Source organism: Miscanthus floridulus, chromosome 10, assembly GCF_019320115.1.
Source record: "Miscanthus floridulus cultivar M001 chromosome 10, ASM1932011v1, whole genome shotgun sequence".
Lineage (NCBI taxonomy): Eukaryota > Viridiplantae > Streptophyta > Magnoliopsida > Poales > Poaceae > Miscanthus > Miscanthus floridulus.
This window is the reverse complement of record NC_089589.1, coordinates 28,869,258-28,887,838: the sequence shown is the minus strand read 5'-3', so window position 1 is coordinate 28,887,838 and position 18,581 is coordinate 28,869,258. Positions and strand designations below refer to the sequence as shown.

Here is an 18,581-nt window from a genome sequence, read left to right as displayed (position 1 = left end):
CACAATGTACACTCCTAGGCTTCTGCTTGGGGCACTGTGTGTTTTGCATATGAAAATGTTAAGTAATGCTTTTGACAGCCATGTAATGGAGTACTAAAGAAGTAAGTTACACTTACCGCACATAGTGTTTTTATAGCCAGCTTTTCCTTCCTTGCTGATCATGCCTTCCGTGATGTTTAGTGACATAGAACCTAAATGTCCTGTTCGAATTATTTTAGCAAATATAACTTGTTAGTATCCAAAAGTGAACGTTACAAGTATGTATACAAACATATAAGCTAATGAGGATTGTCGATATGTATACGTCTTGAGAATCGATATGAAGTCTTTGTATGTCATTGGGTCTCTATCTATTGAATCAAAGACCCATGCCATGCTCCTCCCGACAACGACGCCTATACAAATCCAGTGGTTGCTGCATGGATTTAATCATAGAACTAGATAAGCTCTTTTGCATTGAATAAAATAGATCAAACAAAGCTTTAAGTATAGAGTTGAACTTACTCGAAGTTGTATGGTAGCCACATAGTAGAGTGCTGTTGGAGAATTTTGAAAGCCAGGAAAATGTATGCCGCAACCATAAGGGACTCTTTCCTTAGTTTCGCCGTACGGATGTGCTCTTTCTCCCGAAGAGTCTTTCCAGCAGCTAGCTCTTTGGCATCCAGTTTCCACTGTTTAGGGTAATTAAAATTTGTTTGTGCTATAGCTTGAGGGTCTATATACCAAAGCCAGAAGCAGTTGGACAGACTCCATGCGCGCTACCGACGCAAGGACTTCCTCGAAGTCGATGCCCTTGCGCTGGACAAAGCCTCGGGCGACGAGGCGCCTTGTGCTTGACAATGGCACCGTGCTCATCCCGCTTGACCTTGTACACCCACTTTAGGCCGATCGGATGGCATCCTGAAGGTGGATCGACGAGCTCCCAAGTCTCGTTTTCCTCGATCGCCTTCATCTCCTCCAGCATCGCCCGTCGCCAATTTGCATCGCACTCGGCCAGCGCGAACGTGGGTGGTTCCTCTGCACTGACGAGAAGCAGCTCTGAGTCATTGAGCAGCCGACCCGCTAGGCCTGAGGACCCTGTGCCACCGATGATGTCGTCTAGCCAACGGAACCGCACCTCCTCACCGTCGTGGAAGGCATCCACGAACTCTGTGATGTCGCTTGGAGGTGAGGCGAAGTCAATCAGCGTTGATGGAGTCCCCTGTTCTGCCGGAGTGGTCAGCACAGCACCTGGAGTGCTCGGCACCACGGCTGTAGTGCTCGGCACTACTCCTAGACTGCTCATCACCACTCCTGGAGTGGTCATCACCACTATAGGAGTGCTCAGCACCAGTCTTAGAGTGGTCGGCACCACTACAAGACCTCTCGGTTCCGCTACGGGAGTGTTTGACACCTGTCCTGGAGTGGTCGGCACTACTGTAGGACCGCTTGGCACCACTCTTGGAGTGCTCGGCACCCTTCCCAGAGTGCTCAGCACCGACCCAGGAGTGCTCAGCTCCGTTGCTGGAGTGGTCGATACTTCTTCTCCAGCGAATCCACCCCCGTGGATGACCAAGTGCTCGACGACGAAGGCGCTGGTGAAGCCGCCAGCTTCCCCCATGCCCGGACTGTCCCAGTCCCAGGCCGCCTTCTCATCGAACACGATGTCGCAAGAGACAAGCACCTTGCCTCCACATGGGTCGTAGAGCCGATACGCCTTGGTACCTTCTACGTAGCCTAGGAGCACCATCCGTGTGCTCCTGTCCTCCAGCTTGGTGAGGACCGGCTTTGTCTTCCTAATGTGGCCAATGCAGCCAAATGTCCGGATGAAGGACACGCTCGGCTTGTGCCCATACCAAGCTTCGAACGGTGTCTTGCCCTTTAGGGCCTTGGTGGGCATGCGGCTGAGGATGACACCGCCGTGGTCACTGCCTCACCCTAGAACCTTGCAGGCATGCTCTTGGCCTTCATCATGGATCGAGCCATGCCAACCACCGCCTGGTTCCGTCGCTCCACCACACCATTCTGCTGTGGCGAGTACGGCGCGGTGTGGTGTCGCACCACACCCTGATCTGCGTAGTACGCAGCGAACTCCGCCGAAGTGAATTCGCCGCCGCGATCAGTCCTCAGCACGCGTAGCTTCTTGCTGCTCTTCGCCTCCACGCGTGCCTTGAACTTCTTGATCGCCGCCGCCACCTCATCCTTGCTCGTCAGGAGTTGCAGCCACATATAGCGACTGCAATCATCCATGAGCAGGAGGAAGTACCTCCGACCACCATTTGTGGCAAGCGTGATTGGCCCGTAGAGATCGCCGTGGACGAGCTTGAGAGCGTCCACCGTGCGATACTTGTCTGCCTTTGGGAACGACAGCCTCCTCTGCTTCCCAGCCAGGCAGCTGTCACATAGCTCGCCTCCATGCTTGATGTGGGGTAGCCCTCGAACCATCTTCTCCAACCGACCGAGCGCGTCAAAGTTGAGATGGCCGAACCGGGCATGCCACAGCCACGGCTCCTCGGTGTGCCATGCTGCCAGGCACACCGGCTGCTCCACCTTCAAGTCGAGCAGGTACAATCGATTACATGAGTGTTTTACCTTCGCGAGAAGACGTCGCTCCCGATCCTGAATCCTCAGGATCCCTCTCTCGATCAATACCTCACATCCATGCTCATCCAGCTAGCCAATGCTGATGATGCTTGAACGCAGCTGCGGGATGTAATATACATTTGTTAGCATGCGGTGCTCACCGTTCTGGCAGCTAAAGATGATAGTGACGCGCCCTCGGATCACCACCCTTGAGCCGTCACCGAACTTCACCGTGCCGGTCACGTCGTCGTCGAGCTCGAAGAAGGCTTCCTTAGAGCCCGTCATGTGGTTGCTGGCACCGGAGTCCAGGTACCACCGCTGCTCCTGTCCGCCGCCCACACGTCCAAGGTGGACTTGGGCATGTGGTTCATCAAGGTGTACAGCCTTCCGAGCCTTTCTAGGCCCTTCCACCACCATCACCTCTCCCTTCTCCATGGCCTCAACGTCGTGCAGTGCACAGAACGTCGCTATCAGGAGAGTGGCCTCATCATCATCATTAGCTTATGCCAGATGAGCCTCAACCTTCTTCTTCTACTTGTGATTTGGACACTCCGTTGCCCAATGGTCTGTCTTCCCACAGCGCCGGCAGGCGTTGGGGTCGACCTTCTTCTTCTTCTCCGAAGAAGCCTTGCCACGGCGCTTGCCATCACCACCGTGGCTGGAGGAGACTTCCCCGGAGTTCCTCCGAGCAGCCCACTCCTCCTCTGTCAGCAGTAGCTTGCCGCTGTCCGTCGTTGCTGTCGCCTACTCCAGGCACTCGTCCACCGCCCGCAACCGACCAGTCACATCCTCAATGGTGAGGGTGGATAGATCCAGCATCGTCTCTATGGAGAGAGCGATCTGGATATACTTTGTCGGTATGGAGTGGAGGTATTTGGAGACTGCCTCTTCTTCGTCGATGGTGACGCTGTGGCTCCTCAGCTTGCTGATGAGTGTCTACAGGTGGAGGGAGAAGTCCTCCACCGATTCACCATCCTTGAACTTGATGTTGGCGTACTCCTGCTTCAGCAGCTGGGCCGTTAACTTCTTTGCGCGGTTGAAACCGACGCGCATCACTGCAATGGCCTCCCATGCCTCCTTAGCAGAGTTCTTCGCCCCCAATGGCTCCCTGTACTTCGATGGCACAGCAGCGAGGATAGCCTCCAACGCTAACATGTCGTCTTCTTCGTTGTCGGTGCCCTTGTCAATAGCATTCCAGAGCCGTCGGGCTCTGAGCTTGACCTTTATGGTCACCGACCACTCGCCATAGTTGGTGCGAGTCAGCGTTGGCCAATTGGCGCCGCTGACCTCCCGCACTGTGCGCACAACGACCTCCTGTCGTGGCTGGGCAGCCACAGCAGTGCCGCTGCTGTCGCCCATCTCCAAACCGTCCATCATCACCAGTGGTTAGTCCGGTGACGACGCTTGTACGGCTTTGATACCACTTGTTGGCTCCTGGATCTTCGGCACGGGTGAGCCGACCACTCACCGGCTTTGCCGACCACACACTATGGCTAGAGGTAGAAAAAGGGAGGGAAAACAGAGCCCAACACACACAGTACATGCACCAGCGTTGACCGAAGCTCTGTAGAGGAGATGGCAAAACTGAACTCACTCTCTTTACTGAGTTGCTGTGGGAAACTATATATACAACTCTACCCATCTAATCCTACAGTAACTAGATGTGACAGCAGGGCTGACATTGACACATGCCCCTGCTGTGGCTATAGTGTGGCAGGGGAGCCTTTCGGCGCCTGCCCCTGCAGCGGCTACAGTATAGCGGCAGGGAGCCTTTTTCGGCGCCTGCCCCTGCCGTGCGTTCACATAGGGGAGCAGACATTGACAAGGACTTGTATCTGCACTGATGGAATGGAGCATTTATGTTGCATACCTCTGTTCAGTTCAATTGTCACAAGTAGGATACGAGAGAAGCTGAATAAACAAGTCCACCAATGAAGAGGAGACACGGAGATGTCTCAGAGAAAATGTATGCAGCTACAAGTTAGATCGAAACAAATAAGCGCCCGGTGGCACAGAGATAAACTTTGGTTTTTGGCAAATGTATGTGCATGTGAGTCCAGTATAGTACTACAAGCAGTGCGTTTTCTTTGTCTGTCTGTGGTCCTCAGAATTGTTCTTTGCTTGCAGCTAGCTCTAGTCACTGCAGGGCTAGCTTTTTTGTAAAGGTAAAGGTTAAAGATTTAATTAGGCACTAAAGCGCAAGGCAAGGATGTCGTGTCTTTGTTGTCCGCACCATTCCTTCTCCTGCAGTGGCTCATTGTGCAGCTTTTATGCCGTGTGAGCCACTCCAAGTTTCTAAGAGGATCCGAGGGCAAGTTGGAAGAATCCTATATGAACTCTTCAGTTAATTTGTCTCATTTTCATGCCAATTAACTTTTACACCCTTTACTTATTGGGGCTGTCTACTGTGAAGAGAAATTGGCAAACAACACCACACACTCTTTGGGATTGGGTGACTTTTCATATATATAGGCAAAGACGACTTACGTTACACAACATGTGCACAACACATTTACATATCTCTTACACATGTTTATAGTCAAATTGGGAGTCGCGGTCGCAAAGACTCGACCTAAACTCCAAACAACTATACCAATAAGCCTTTGGTCATAATATTCGTGAAGTGGTGAAATGAGAGGACATGGAGCACGTGCACTTGACCCAAAGCTACCGTCTAGCGAATAGAGTGGATGTCAATCTCGATGTACTTTGTACAATGATGACGAACCATAGGTTGGCAGTTATGTAGACATTGCTGGCATTGTCACAATAGACAACGATCGCAATAGCAATCAAGACATGGATCTCCTAAAGAAGTTGATGAAGCCAGCAATACTCGACGACAGCATGAGCAGCAACAACGCTATACTATGCCTCTGCACTGGAATGAGACAGGATGGTCTATTATTTGGACGACTAGGACACCAGGTCGATGCAGTGGAACGACGTCCACAAACCCAATAGTGATATGCCAAAGTCGGGTCATGCCTTGACCTAGTAGTAGTAACACGATATCACTGTCAGCTTGTGGGTTGATCCGGCAATGTCGTCACTATAGTATAAAACCCTAGCCCCCTTCTTCCTCCTCCCTCCCATCCCAAGCACAACCATCCAAGGAGGCATATTTTCCCACCCCTCTCTCTTATTGGTATGACCATTTTTTACCAAAATGCTCTTGGAGGGGCTTGTTTTTGAAGCATGGACATGATCTCCTTGCTTTAAGGTGGGTAATTAGCAATCCTTAGAATTTGTAGCTTTGTTTTGTTGGCTAAATAGTCTATCTATTTCAAATAAGTAACCATCAAAGGAGGTTGTGCCTCATACAACCATATAACACTGAAGATGGATTGATCCTTAACCCGCTCGGATACCAATTGAAGGACCGGACAGGCGACTAGAGAGGGGGAGGGGGTGTGAATGGGAGCTAATTGAAATTTCTCTCGAAATGGCTGCTGTCCCAAATGAACCCCCAAAATGCGAAAACTCACATGGATGTTCTCGGTGATGATTGACGAACACAGTGGAACACTCACCACAACAGAAAAACACTCACAAACATGAAACACTCCGAGAATCGAAAATGGCACTCTCAACCTCGATAGAAATGAGGCAACAACCCAAACCAAAATCACCCAAACCAATTGGTGGTTTGATGACTTGGAAAAGTTCCTGGGTAGCATTACTAGTATTTGCCAATGGAGTACCAGGAACAGATCAAAACCCACCCAAAATTACTCATCAACAAGGCTAAAATAGTGGAGTGAGCTCAAAGAAAGTAAAAAGGAAGGATAAGCAGGTTGATAAATCCAGAACAGTTCTAACTGATTTGGTACTTCTTAAAAGATCTTCACATAATTTAATATATGCAAAGAAAGACTTCGAAGAATGCACTGTGTCAACTATTTTCTTGTAAAAATAATTAAGCTCCATCTGATATGGTTTCAGAGTAATAGAAGACGTCTCAATCTATGTTCGAAAGGGAGCTACTTATCAATCATCACTTTGGGGAATTCATAGACTACGATGGGCGAAGGAACCATAGCGACTGACGATATAGCATAGGAAAGCCTTGATGGACAGGCGATCTGTTAGACCATGGGATTTTCTCCTTCAAAGAACTGATTAAAATCAGCACAATTATAAATTATTGATCTTAAAATCAGTGCAATTCCACATGAGTCACATGCATGTATAAATTGGAGCTAGACAACTAATTCATGGAAAGAGTGGAGAAGCGACGCTAAGACCAAATCATTCATAGCAAAGCAGTATATGTAAACATTTGTGCTCGTGCAACAGATGACAACTGGCAGGAACACAGAAACAAATCAGACATCAGGAAGCACTAGCAGTAACCGTGACAATCAGGGAGAGGGAGGATCTCACACCTAGTGCGACCGCTGCTGTGACACCGGTGCGTACCAGCGGTCGACCTCGGCGGCGGCATTGTCCTCGGCCTTGTGCAGTGTGGCATGCAGGAGGACGAGGACGAGGCCGATGAACAGCGAGGAGAGGATGTTGGTGGTGGGAACTCTCTGCATGGGCCGCTCGGGTTAGGCGGAGGCGTCGGGGAGGAGGGAGGAGCGACAGGCTCGGTGTCGCCTCTTGAGCGACGGTGGCGGCAGGCGAGGGCGGTGGCGCCGCGCGAGGGCGTGGGCGAGGCAGCGCTATCTAGGGCTACGGCAAGTGCAGGGCAGCCTCACGTACCCCTTTGGCGTGGGGGCTGGGGTTCGGGTGCATGAGCTGTCTTGGGGGGAGGGAGGGGGCGACAATTACCATACTAACCTTCGACGCATAAAATTACTTAGAGCTAATAACTTCACTAGGAACCAAGAGACACCAAGAAGTACCATCAACCACCGTAAAAGAGCTCATCCATTGTATATCTTTACTAGTTTACTTTGAAAGATAATAATATGGCTTAAATTATACTAATCATCTGCTAATACCACTGTTAATCTGCTAATAAACTGCATCCGCGAGCGTGGCTCTGGAGATATGGATTTCATCCATGTTTCCCGTGAGCTAGGCTTGCTGGGCACTTTTGCATCCATGGGGTCAGGCTCGAGGTATCAACGAGGCAACCAAACATGCAACACTTGTATCTACGGAGCCTGACTGGTCGGCATGAATTACAGGCAACCAAACACGGTGCATGCTGCTTATTTCTAGTTGTGAGCTTGATATGTATCAATGCATGCCAAATAAGTAAGGGGACGACTTTTGCACAAACAAACCACAAATCGATCGTTTATAAATTTATTTAAAAGCACACAGAGTGAGTAACAATATAGTAACAAATAAAATACATTTCTTCACACACGTATGTATTAAAGATATAAAGGCACGCCGAATCGGCGGCCTCCCATGGTGTCCACGTACGTTCTATTTAGTTGGTGCGTTAGATAGAAATTCCACGACTCAGATGAATGAAGCAAGTGGATGCATTCAATGAAGTAGGGCTTCCCTGGTGATCTTACGTGGCACGCAAATGGACGGTGGCGCGTAGCAGGGGACGGTGGATTCTCGGCATGCATGGTCGGTGCCTAATTAGCATGGTGCATACGCGTGCGTGCATGCTGCTGGGGCCTTGCTTGCTTACTACGTGTGTGCATCTGTGAGCCGCGGGTGAGTTTTCCCCCTCCGCCTCCTTCCTCCCTCTCTCTCTGCTCTCGACCTCCTCTCTCTTTGCCTCCCTCTCTCTCCATGCGGCGGCGCATCCAGGCGGATAGGACGAGGCGGCAGCGCACCGGCTGGCCAGGGCGGCCAATGGCGCGGGCGTCCTGGCGGCGCCTCTCTCTCTTCCTCTCCCTCTCTCCAGATCTGCGGCCGCATCGATTGGCCTCCGGCGCACCGACATGGCCAGGCCCCGGTGGTAGGCGCAGCCGCCTCCCCTCCCCCCGCTGCGCGCATCTCTCTCTCGCGCGCCTTCGCTTTCGGGGTGGCGGCGCGCCGCCAGGCCGCGAGCGCCGGCGGATCCCCGCTGCGTGTGCGCGGCGCACCAGCATGAGCACGCCCGGGGTCCGTGCCTCCAACACGGCGCCAGTGGCTAAGCGGGCACAGCCGGTGGCCACGGCTGCCCCGCGGGGGTGGCTGGTGCAGGTGGTCTACGCGGCTCCCCCTCAAACCTTATCCTCTCCCCATCTCCCACCGAAGGCCACCAGAAAGTTCTCGAGGCATCAACCTCTCTCTGCAACCTCCCGTTCCCACGCTCCCTCTCCGCCCCTGCTGGCGGCGCCGCCGCTCTGCGCATCCTCATCGCGTCGCCGCGCCATCTCTCCCCTATAGACTAGGTCTTCCGCATCTGCGCCGCGTACGTCTGTCTGCCGCTCCGCGATGGACGCCCGCCTCCCGTGCTGCCCCGCGCCTAAGGGAGGTCCGCCCCTCCCGCGCTGCCTCGCGGCGGCGGGAACCAGCACGGCCAGCCCCGTCGCGGTGGTGTGTGGCACCCTGCGCGCGAGCAGCCCCAGCGCGGTGGCACCGCCACGGACCAGCCTGCCCCGATGCAAGTGACCCCCTCCGCCTACGGCCCTCTCCTTCGCATGGAAGCTGCACCAGCGTCGTCCCCCAGGAGCCTCAACACGAGGTATGCTCTACCTTCTTTCTTTTTATTCTGTCATTTTTTTGGAAACCATATGCAAATGTCATTCAGTTAGATGTCAATAGCAAACATATACAGTAGCAATTATATACGGTCTCAATTTTCAATATTAACTGTATATTTCCTCTGCTATGGTTTGTGCAAGGGAATTGATGAACCTCATTTTACAAATAATTAGGCCTCCTCTCCATGTTTTCCTCTGCTAGGTTAGTTTGCTCTTGCCAAATTACCATGTATAGTGCTAAGATCTGCGGTCATTTCCTGTTATATATATTGACACCGACTTTTCTTTTCTCCAGTCATATCGCAACAAAAAAGTGTGCGACGGCCTTGAACATAGCATAGTCACAGGCCACCTCCCTACTTGCTCTGTTGGTTCTTTACCCTTTTGGAGAGTCAAAAATACATTGACATTTCAGGAATTTACTGAATTACGTAATGCCTTACATGCAGCTCTGCCTATTGAGTATTTATTGCTTCGTTGCAAAAAACGTCATGCAAGAGCGAGGTTCCGAAACTCTCTACTTGCTGTTTGGATTTTGTGATCCCTAGCCAATTTTGAAGGTGCTACGACTCTGTTGGGCTACTGCCGTTTCCATGGTGCAGTCTGCTGATTTGTTATCGCTGGTGCGTTTCAGCCCATCTATAAGATACAGGGGTACAGCTAATAGTTCTGTTTTCGTATATCTTATACCTCTACATCCGCATCATTTTATTTTTCCCCCTTATGATGTGTCCTGAGTATAGTTGAGTTTACTGTATTTGAATCATTTTGTTCTTATTTCTGGCATTAGTGTTCTCTAGGTGAACATGTCAAGGCACCAAACACATCAAGATGCTAATATTGCTATATGTATAATCTGTGTTTCCTTTTTTTTTGGCGAAAAGATCTCTGCAAATGGGTGCATCACACCATCACTGCATCAGTTAGCTTCGTACATTCCTACTGGGGCAACAAAAATTGATGCATATGTTTCTAATGGCCCAAGAAAAAAATGTTGCTGATGTTTTTTTACATGCTCCATGTTGCCATAGGTAAAAGCAGAAAACAATGTTCTTTAGACACCTAGGTATTCTAAACGTACTCATCATTGCTGTCAGAATTTTCTAATGACCAATTCTTGCGTTTCTGCTTATTTGTGTCTCATGCTGATCTAGGCCTATATGCTTTATACAAACATCCTATGAATAAGGTCTTACCAAGTACAGATCATGTGCAGTCTCCTACATTGTCATTGTGCAGTTATTTTATCTCAACTGATGATAAACATTCCCCTTAACTGAATCTGTCATTGTCATGGTTATCACACCTTACACATAGTTATTACTGTACTATATCGTGGATTCCTGGACAATAACATGGGGAGCAGTTTATGTCAGTTAGGTTGCTGAAATTCTCCTTTTGAGTTCCTCTACCTTCTATTACAAATCATCTTCTTACCTGCTCTTGGTGACCTGCATTATGACATTATCCTTACGCTGAGACAATTTGGCCGCCACTGTTTTTTTGCAATGCAAGTTCGGGTCCTTCTACAGGATACTTGCGAAATTAGGTTACTACAATTGTCCAGTTGTGTTTGCGTCACCAACATTTCCCTTCGTCGTGCTTACCTAATAATTAAATTATGCCATATATGCAATGATGCTTTGGTTTCATTTCTTTGCTATAGCTAGGTCTGTCTTTTCATATCCATTAGCGGAAATAAGACAGTGAAGCCACAGACATCTGGTTGCATCTTGATGCATTTGCAGAATTAAACATTAGATTTTTCTTAGATGCATTGTCATGAGTTTGTTTGTTTCTGATTCATCATTCCTAATTCCATGATCATCTCAGAAAAAAAATCGCTCTTTTATATCGTCATCATCCAGGCAGTTTACCTCTGCATCTAGCACGAGCTGGTCATGTCCAACGTCTATGTACTTCAAAGGCCGCACCAGAGGCAATCCATTCCCCACTCTCTCAGGTAATCCAGTTTCTTTGCTTTTGTAATATTGCTCTACCTCTGATTTTTCTAAAAATTGATCTGGTTTACAGTTCTAGTCGCATAGCTCTAAACCTTCATCGCAGGGCTTTAACTCTGAAGGTTGTTAACAAGGCAGACAGACCCATTCAGGTGAGCATGCCTAGCTATTTTTGTTTGGACCTTGGTGCAAACCTGCAATGATTTTCTTTCCTACTTATCCTTTTGCTGTCAAAATGAAAAATGGTAAGTAATTTTTTTGTTGAATTTCTAAAGAGGAGATAGGTAGGCTTAAACTCATTCTTGAAAATTGAAATTGCATTCCTAATGGTTAAATTCGGTCTTACTCATTCAATGCCATGTTGGCATCCCTTCTGGCTAATGTTTTAACACCCAATACCACTTGTGTCGAGACATGTTTTTGAACTGGCAGACATGTAATAATGTTGTTATATTACTACTAAATTCAGAGAACATTTGCCCTGTTCCACCATGTTAGGTTGAACTTGTATGGGTGTTTCGAACTACATGCAGGTGATGGTATTTACTGAATGTGACATTATGATCTTAGCATCTATGTCCATTTTAAAAATAAATTTGAAGAATAGGATTCTTTTAATATTACTATGAAAGTTTGCAGAAAAAGGAAACATTTTGCTCATCCATTACATTGACGTCCCCCTCCCCTTACCTTTTTTTTTCCAAGGAAACGACCCTCTTTCCTTCTTTCGTTGAGTCAATGAATGTATTATCTTGGCCTTGTTCAAGTTAAAATCCTCTTATTACTAAACTTTGTTTCTTGTGATGTTACTTTGATCAAACTAGCATTTTGGATGAATTTAAATACAATGTTTAATAAGTTCGATTTACATGGCATTACTCCCTCATTTACTATTTATTGAAGGTTTAAGAGTTTTTTTTAATTACAATCATCTTGTAACCCTCATGAAAAGTTCTGCGTGATGGCATGGGACAAGCTACAGGGTACCCAGAGTCTTCCTGCCTAGATACAGTTATAACCAATGCTGTCATCATTGATTATACCGGAATATACAAGGCTGATATTGGTATAAAAGGTGGACTTATAGTTGCTATTGGAAAGGCTGGAAACCCTGATGTCAAGGATGGTGTCCATAGCAACATGATTGTTGGGGTAACTAATTATTTCCTGAACGTTCCGTATTAATTTGTACGCTTCTAAATTAATCCTATCAAATACCATAGTGTTACTATTATTACGAAGCCAGCACAATTGTTGGACACGCATTTTACATCAAGTTATCCCATTCCTATCCTACAGTCTTCCTATTTTCTCTATTTATGACTCAATTCCCTGTATATATGGAGCTCCCTAGACTTCCTCGACTGATCGTCGCCACCTGTTGGATGCTCACTATGCCACATGGAGATGATTAACGTATTCCATATTAGATTCATAGAGACCAATATGACGATTAGTCTCCTATTATAGGTTGCCAATATTTTCAAACTTAGGACGCTAATTTAATACACCAAATAGACCAACCTTTCATAGCAATGCGATGAGAAAACATATTAGACATATGAGCCATATTTTCCAAGATTTTTCCTATACCAAGCACATCACCCGCACCAAAGCGTGGGCAACAGTGGCTAGTATATAGGATGACACAACAATCAGCTGACACACAACTGATTGAGAAATGACACACGCCACACCACAGCACACGAGACAGGCTACTGGAGCACACAGCTAGCTTAAGCTGAGTGGAGTTCAGCTAGCGCTAGCGCTTCTTTATTTGCCAAAGCTTCAAACAGCAAACTTGAGCAACAAAACCGAGACCAATATAATGCACCTGGCGTACGAAGCACGTAGGGCCACACACCCGGCGCCAATGCCACGGCAAAACCAAGCAGAACACAAAGCACACAGGCACGTCCAAACCAAGCCAGCGGAAGCGAAAAACAGAACAGCCGGGGCGCAGCCGGCAGCACGCTACGGGCGGGCCGGGAGCAGGCCGGCCGGGAATGCATGGTTGATCGATCGGTAGCCTTTCTTTTATTACCTGCAGGAGATCGAGGAGAGCGATCGAGTGGTCAAACTCGACCTGGAATTCTTGTGCACCAACTTTGCATTATTAATTGTGTGTACAGATAGTGATATATTTTACTAGCATCCATCGATATACGGTATGTATATATGAAGGTGGCGTGGAGAGGGACGGTGACAACCTACGCACCTGAGTGGAGAGCCCCTGATCATGGTCTCCTTATAATGCCGCGAGTGGATCGGCTTGTAGTAGCTGGACTGCTCCCTGGAGTCCCAATCGAGATTGTCCCACCATTCCTTCTCACAGTCGCAACTCACCACCTTGTTGCTGTGAATAAGGGGCAGTTCCGTGAGGCTCCAGCAGCCTCTGATTTTGACGGTCTCGAGGTTGGGCGCATATATTTTGACGGTCTTGAGGTTGGGCCCCAGCAGCCTTCTCACTGAAGTCACTATTCCATACAGCTTGGGGGACGATATATAAAAAATGGTAACCCTGTGTACCATGCCATAGTGAGTGAATAAGACATCTTGAACAGTGCAAACCTAGAATTTTGCGAAAGGGTATGCCACACCAATATTTTTACATGCAATTCGATAAAATCTATTTAATAATTCAGTAAATAATTATAAAAATTTGCTTCAATATTTTGGTACGTATAGGTACTAAATAGCATAAGAAGTCCCAAATTCAATGACTAGGTTCAAAATTTGCACAAAATACGTTATAAATAGTCAAAACACTATTTAATAGTTCAAAATATGCATAAAAGAATCTTACAAAACTATTAGATCTGCACAAAATACAATGCGAATAGTTCAAACACTATTTTAAAAGTTCAAAATATGCATAAAACAATCTTACAAAACTACTTTGTCTGGCATATGCTTACAACACAATTTAGCAAATACGTCACGCTCCACTAGGCTAGTACAATGCAAGGTTGTCTGTATCTCGATCCATATTCTCAATTCTTAGGATACGATGACCCTACCAAGTTGAAACAATAAAGATCCTATCATTTATTGTGAATTTTACAGAATCCCGATCCTACATAAAAAATCAATTGTATTTGGATGCTATGATCCCCAAATACTATATATTAATTTACATTAACGACTTTTAAAATGACTAAGTTGTGATAAAACAATATATGAAGTTGAGGTGCATTGAAAATTATGTCAATAATTGCACATAGAATTAAAAAAGTCAAATAAATCGATCGAAATCAATATTATATACTTAAACCTTTACAATATATAATAAATCTTGTATAAAATATATAACTAATGAAATCCAATGGAATCCCATTAGTACGTTTCAATCCTATGATCCGATATTATCAGGCAAAAAATGATCCTACCTAGGATCTCGATCGTAACAGCCTTGTACCATGTTATTTTTAGTAGGGACAAACTATATTATCTTTAGTTAATTTCTAGATGTGTTGGGAGTTTGGACTGTGATATGTTATCCCCAGAACGGCCTCAGAAGTGACCATTTCTGTGTTTATGAATTTAAACTTCATACGAGCCTTGGAGTAGAATTTCATAAAAAAAAGACATGACACTTTACAGAACGACTAATATAAGTGATAATGAAACGATGCTAAAGTGATGTCTCTTTTATCTTTGGTGCCATTACATTTGGTGATGTGTTTCACGGGGCTCAATAAAAAGAGGAGAAATATAGAAAAATAAATGATTAAGTATATTATCTATAGTAATTAACTCCTAGAGAGAGAGAGAGAGAGAGGGTTTAAAGGCGAAAAATTAATGTGAGGAGATCTCAGGACACAACAAAGAGGAGATAAAAAATAAAAAACGTAAAATTGTTACATGCAATTGGGTAACCTCCATTTAATAATTTGGTAAATAATTACAAAAATTTGCTTCACAACTAAGTTCAAAAGTTGCACAAAATACAATACAAATAGTCCAAAAACACTATTTTAATATTCCAAAATATGCATAAAAGAACCTTACAAAACTATTTTGTCTGGTGCATTGCAAGCACGTCACGCTCCACCACTACTGGAGGCGCATGCTTTGCCGAGGGCCCTCGGCAAAGGCCCAGAAACCCTCGGCAAAGGCTTTGCCGAGGGCTGCCCTCGGCAAAGACCTCTCGGGGAATTTTTAGAGGGCGAAGGGGTCTTTGCCGAGGGCCCTTTATCGGGCACTCGGCAAAGCCTTTGCCGAGGGCCAGGACAGCCCTCGGCAAAGAAAAGAAGCCGTCAGGCGCCGGCGCCGTTGGCGGTTTCTTTGCCGAGGGCCGACCCTCGGCAAAGAAATGGTTTTTTTTTAATTTTTTTGCCGAGGGCCGACCCTCGGCAAATAATTTTTTTTATTTTTTTTAAAGAAAACTTTGCCGAGGGCCTCCTCCCTGGCCCTCGGCAAAGAAATTTTCAGGATTTTTTCCAAAAAAAATCTTTACCGAGGGCTATTGCCAGGGCCCTCGGCAAAGAAATGGTTTTTTTTGAATTTTTTTTAAAAAAAAACTTTGCCGAGGGCCTGCTCCCTGGCCCTCGGCAAAGAAATTTTCAGGATTTTTCCCAAAAAAATCTTTGCCGAGGGCTATTGCTAGGGCCCTCGGCAAAGGACCCTTCTTTGCCGAGGGCCTTGGTCATTGCCCTCGGCAAAGAGGCAGAAATTAATTTTTTTTTTGTTTTTTGCATTCCATCGACACAAGTATTTCATATATATACATATATATATCACACAGAACCTATTTTCTCACAATATATCACAACCATAATTGTGAACCATAAATCACAATATATTACAATGACAAGTCACATGTTCATCATCATTCACATGTTTATTACGACAAGTTAATGAAATCCAAGCACAAGTCACAACCATAAATCACAAATCACGCTAAAGTCCAACCACATCACCTAGCACGAGTCCTCATCATGCTAGCCTATGAGACGATGTTGAAGGAAAAGCAGGATCACCCGGTGATGCACTAGCGGGTTGATTGGAACCCGTGGACGGAAGCTGCCCAAAGGAGCAGAGATTGCATGTGTGAGTAATCCGGAAAAACAGTTTTGGAACTTAAAGATTGCATCTAGTATTCTAGGAATACAAAAAGATTAGACTCAATTGAAAATTTCGGCAGCACCTCCCCTGCACGGGGAGGTTTCCAAAACCTACAAGAAACGATGGCACGAACGCCGACATCCACAACGGCATGAACACCGACATCCACAACGGCACGAAGGCCGACATACATGCAAAGCACAAGCGAAAAGTGAACTTTCATACTTACAGGAGTAGCTGTAGGAGTAGGAGGTGGAGGAGTTGAAAACTGCATAGGTACACCCGATGCTTGCCCAAGACTTTGCATGATCACCATCATCTCCGCCATCTGCTTCTGCGCGGCCTCGAACGCGACCTTCTGGGCCTACAGCTGTGCGGTCAGCTCCGCGTTCTGCTCTTGACTTTGCCTTTTTGTTTCTTGCAGCTCGGCCTGCAATATTTCACTCCAATGTATCAGTAATGCAAATCTAATTTAGGTGTGTAAATATCTACGTACGACGAGTAAAACAGGAATTACCTGGAGTGCTTGGACCTGCTGTAGTGCTGGAGAAGTCCATGGACGTATGGGCTGGCTGGAGCTCGTGCTCCATGCTCGGATAGCGTCGAGGGAGGGAGCAGTGGTGGAGTCGATGGCGCCGTCTGCAATCCACAGCCGCCCGTGCTTCTTGCCTCCTCCGAGCCTCATGATCGCCTCTGCATCAATGGGCTCAGTGCACACATTGTAATCTTCCCCATAGATCTCCCTTACCATTGACGTGTACTCTTGGACTTTAGTGTACACGTTCGGGTCGGAGTACGCCTGGGGCGGGGCAGCCGGGTCGAAGGAGACAGAGGACGACGCCCTGCCCAAGTGGGACATAGCCCACGCAGAGAACTTCGAGACCTCCTCGCCCGGGTGCGCAGCCTCCTGCGAGAAAGACGGGAAGATGGTGAGAAATCAAGCAGAATTGAGCGTCAAAATAAATGAAAGAAATCACTTACGTATGCTTGTTTGTATTCGGGGAGGCTACGGCTGCCTTGATGGTGAGTTGGACCTTGCCTCATCAGACGCTGTTCCTGCTGCCTCTCGTGTGTGTCAACAAAGTCCTGTGATAACCACTTGTCCACGATCATGGCCCAGCACTCGGGATACGATCGGCACCACCAGGGAATCACCTATAAGTCATCGAGTATTTGACATATAAGAAGATGAAATTGAACCTACTTAATATCAAAACGAATCATTATGAATGTTATTCGCCTACCTCAAGGTACTGGTCCTGGGTCAGCGTAATCCGTCTTGCTTGAGGCTTGGGGAGGGACTGCCTAAGTACCGACCTGTAGTAGTCTATGTGGGCCTGGACGCGCCCATGGTGGTGCATCTCGGTGACGTTCTTCCTACAAGCTGTGGCAACCTGTTTCAACTCGTCACTCATGGACGAATCGGTCTGGGCCTGCAAGGTGAAGCATGATAGATCGTTATATTAATCAAACGTACGATCACCTTGGACGATCGAACGTACGAGCTAAATTGGACATTACCTTTTGTTTGAACCAAGAAATGAAATCAGGCCTCCCCGCTCCCGCACCCCGTGAAACAAGGGTGTCTTGTTCATGCGAGGTAGGATCCCTTGATTGATGCCAGAATTCACGAACAAATTCCCTGTCCGAACGAGAATCAATGGGGTTGGATGCAGAATAGTGACGGCATATTGAAATAAGTTCGTTGAGAACTTACTTGATGAACGGTTTGCACCTCGGTAAGGTTATTCAACACATATAGCATGATACTGCGCCACTCTTCATTTCCCAATAGCTTTGGGGTTGATCCACTTGCGCTGCCGAGTTGGCCTTGGAAAAGGCTCAGGGTCGATTCATTTTCGCCAGTATTGTAACGAGGGGGTGGATTATGATTGCTAGGAAGGTTCGGCTTGTAGTATAGCGTTGTGAAGTTTGCCACCTCCTCCCAAAGGCATGCCTCTGCAATGGAAGCCTCAATTCTGGCTTTATTTGTACATTTTTTGCGAAGAGTCTTTAGACATCTCTCGATTGGATAGCACCAACGGGCCTGCACGGGCCCCCCCAAACGTGCCTCGGACGGGAGATGCACAATCAAATGTTGCATCGGCAAGAAGAAGCCGGGTGGAAAGATCTTCTCCAGCTTACAGAGCAACATAGGTGCCGCTTTTTCCAAGTCCTCAGTGACGGTCCGAGATATCTCCTTGGCACAAAGCTGGCGGAAGAAAAAGCTCAACTCTGCCAGCACTTGCCAGACATGCTCAGGGACATAGCCTCGGACCATCGCCGGAAGAAGCCGCTCAATCCATATGTGGTAGTCATGACTCTTCATCCCGTTGACTCGCAGAGTGCCTAAGTTCACTCCCCTGCTAAGATTCACTGCATATCC

General features: G+C 47.1%; 1 long non-coding RNA gene across 1 annotated transcript; it reads left to right on the top strand.

The window, feature by feature from the left end:
• Window positions 1-8,659: 8,659 nt before the first annotated feature.
• Window positions 8,660-10,159, top strand: LOC136489911 (uncharacterized). The gene is made up of 3 exons (XR_010767435.1): window positions 8,660-9,148; window positions 9,617-9,821; window positions 10,052-10,159. It is a non-coding gene; the product is annotated as an uncharacterized lncRNA (long non-coding RNA).
• Window positions 10,160-18,581: the final 8,422 nt, after the last annotated feature.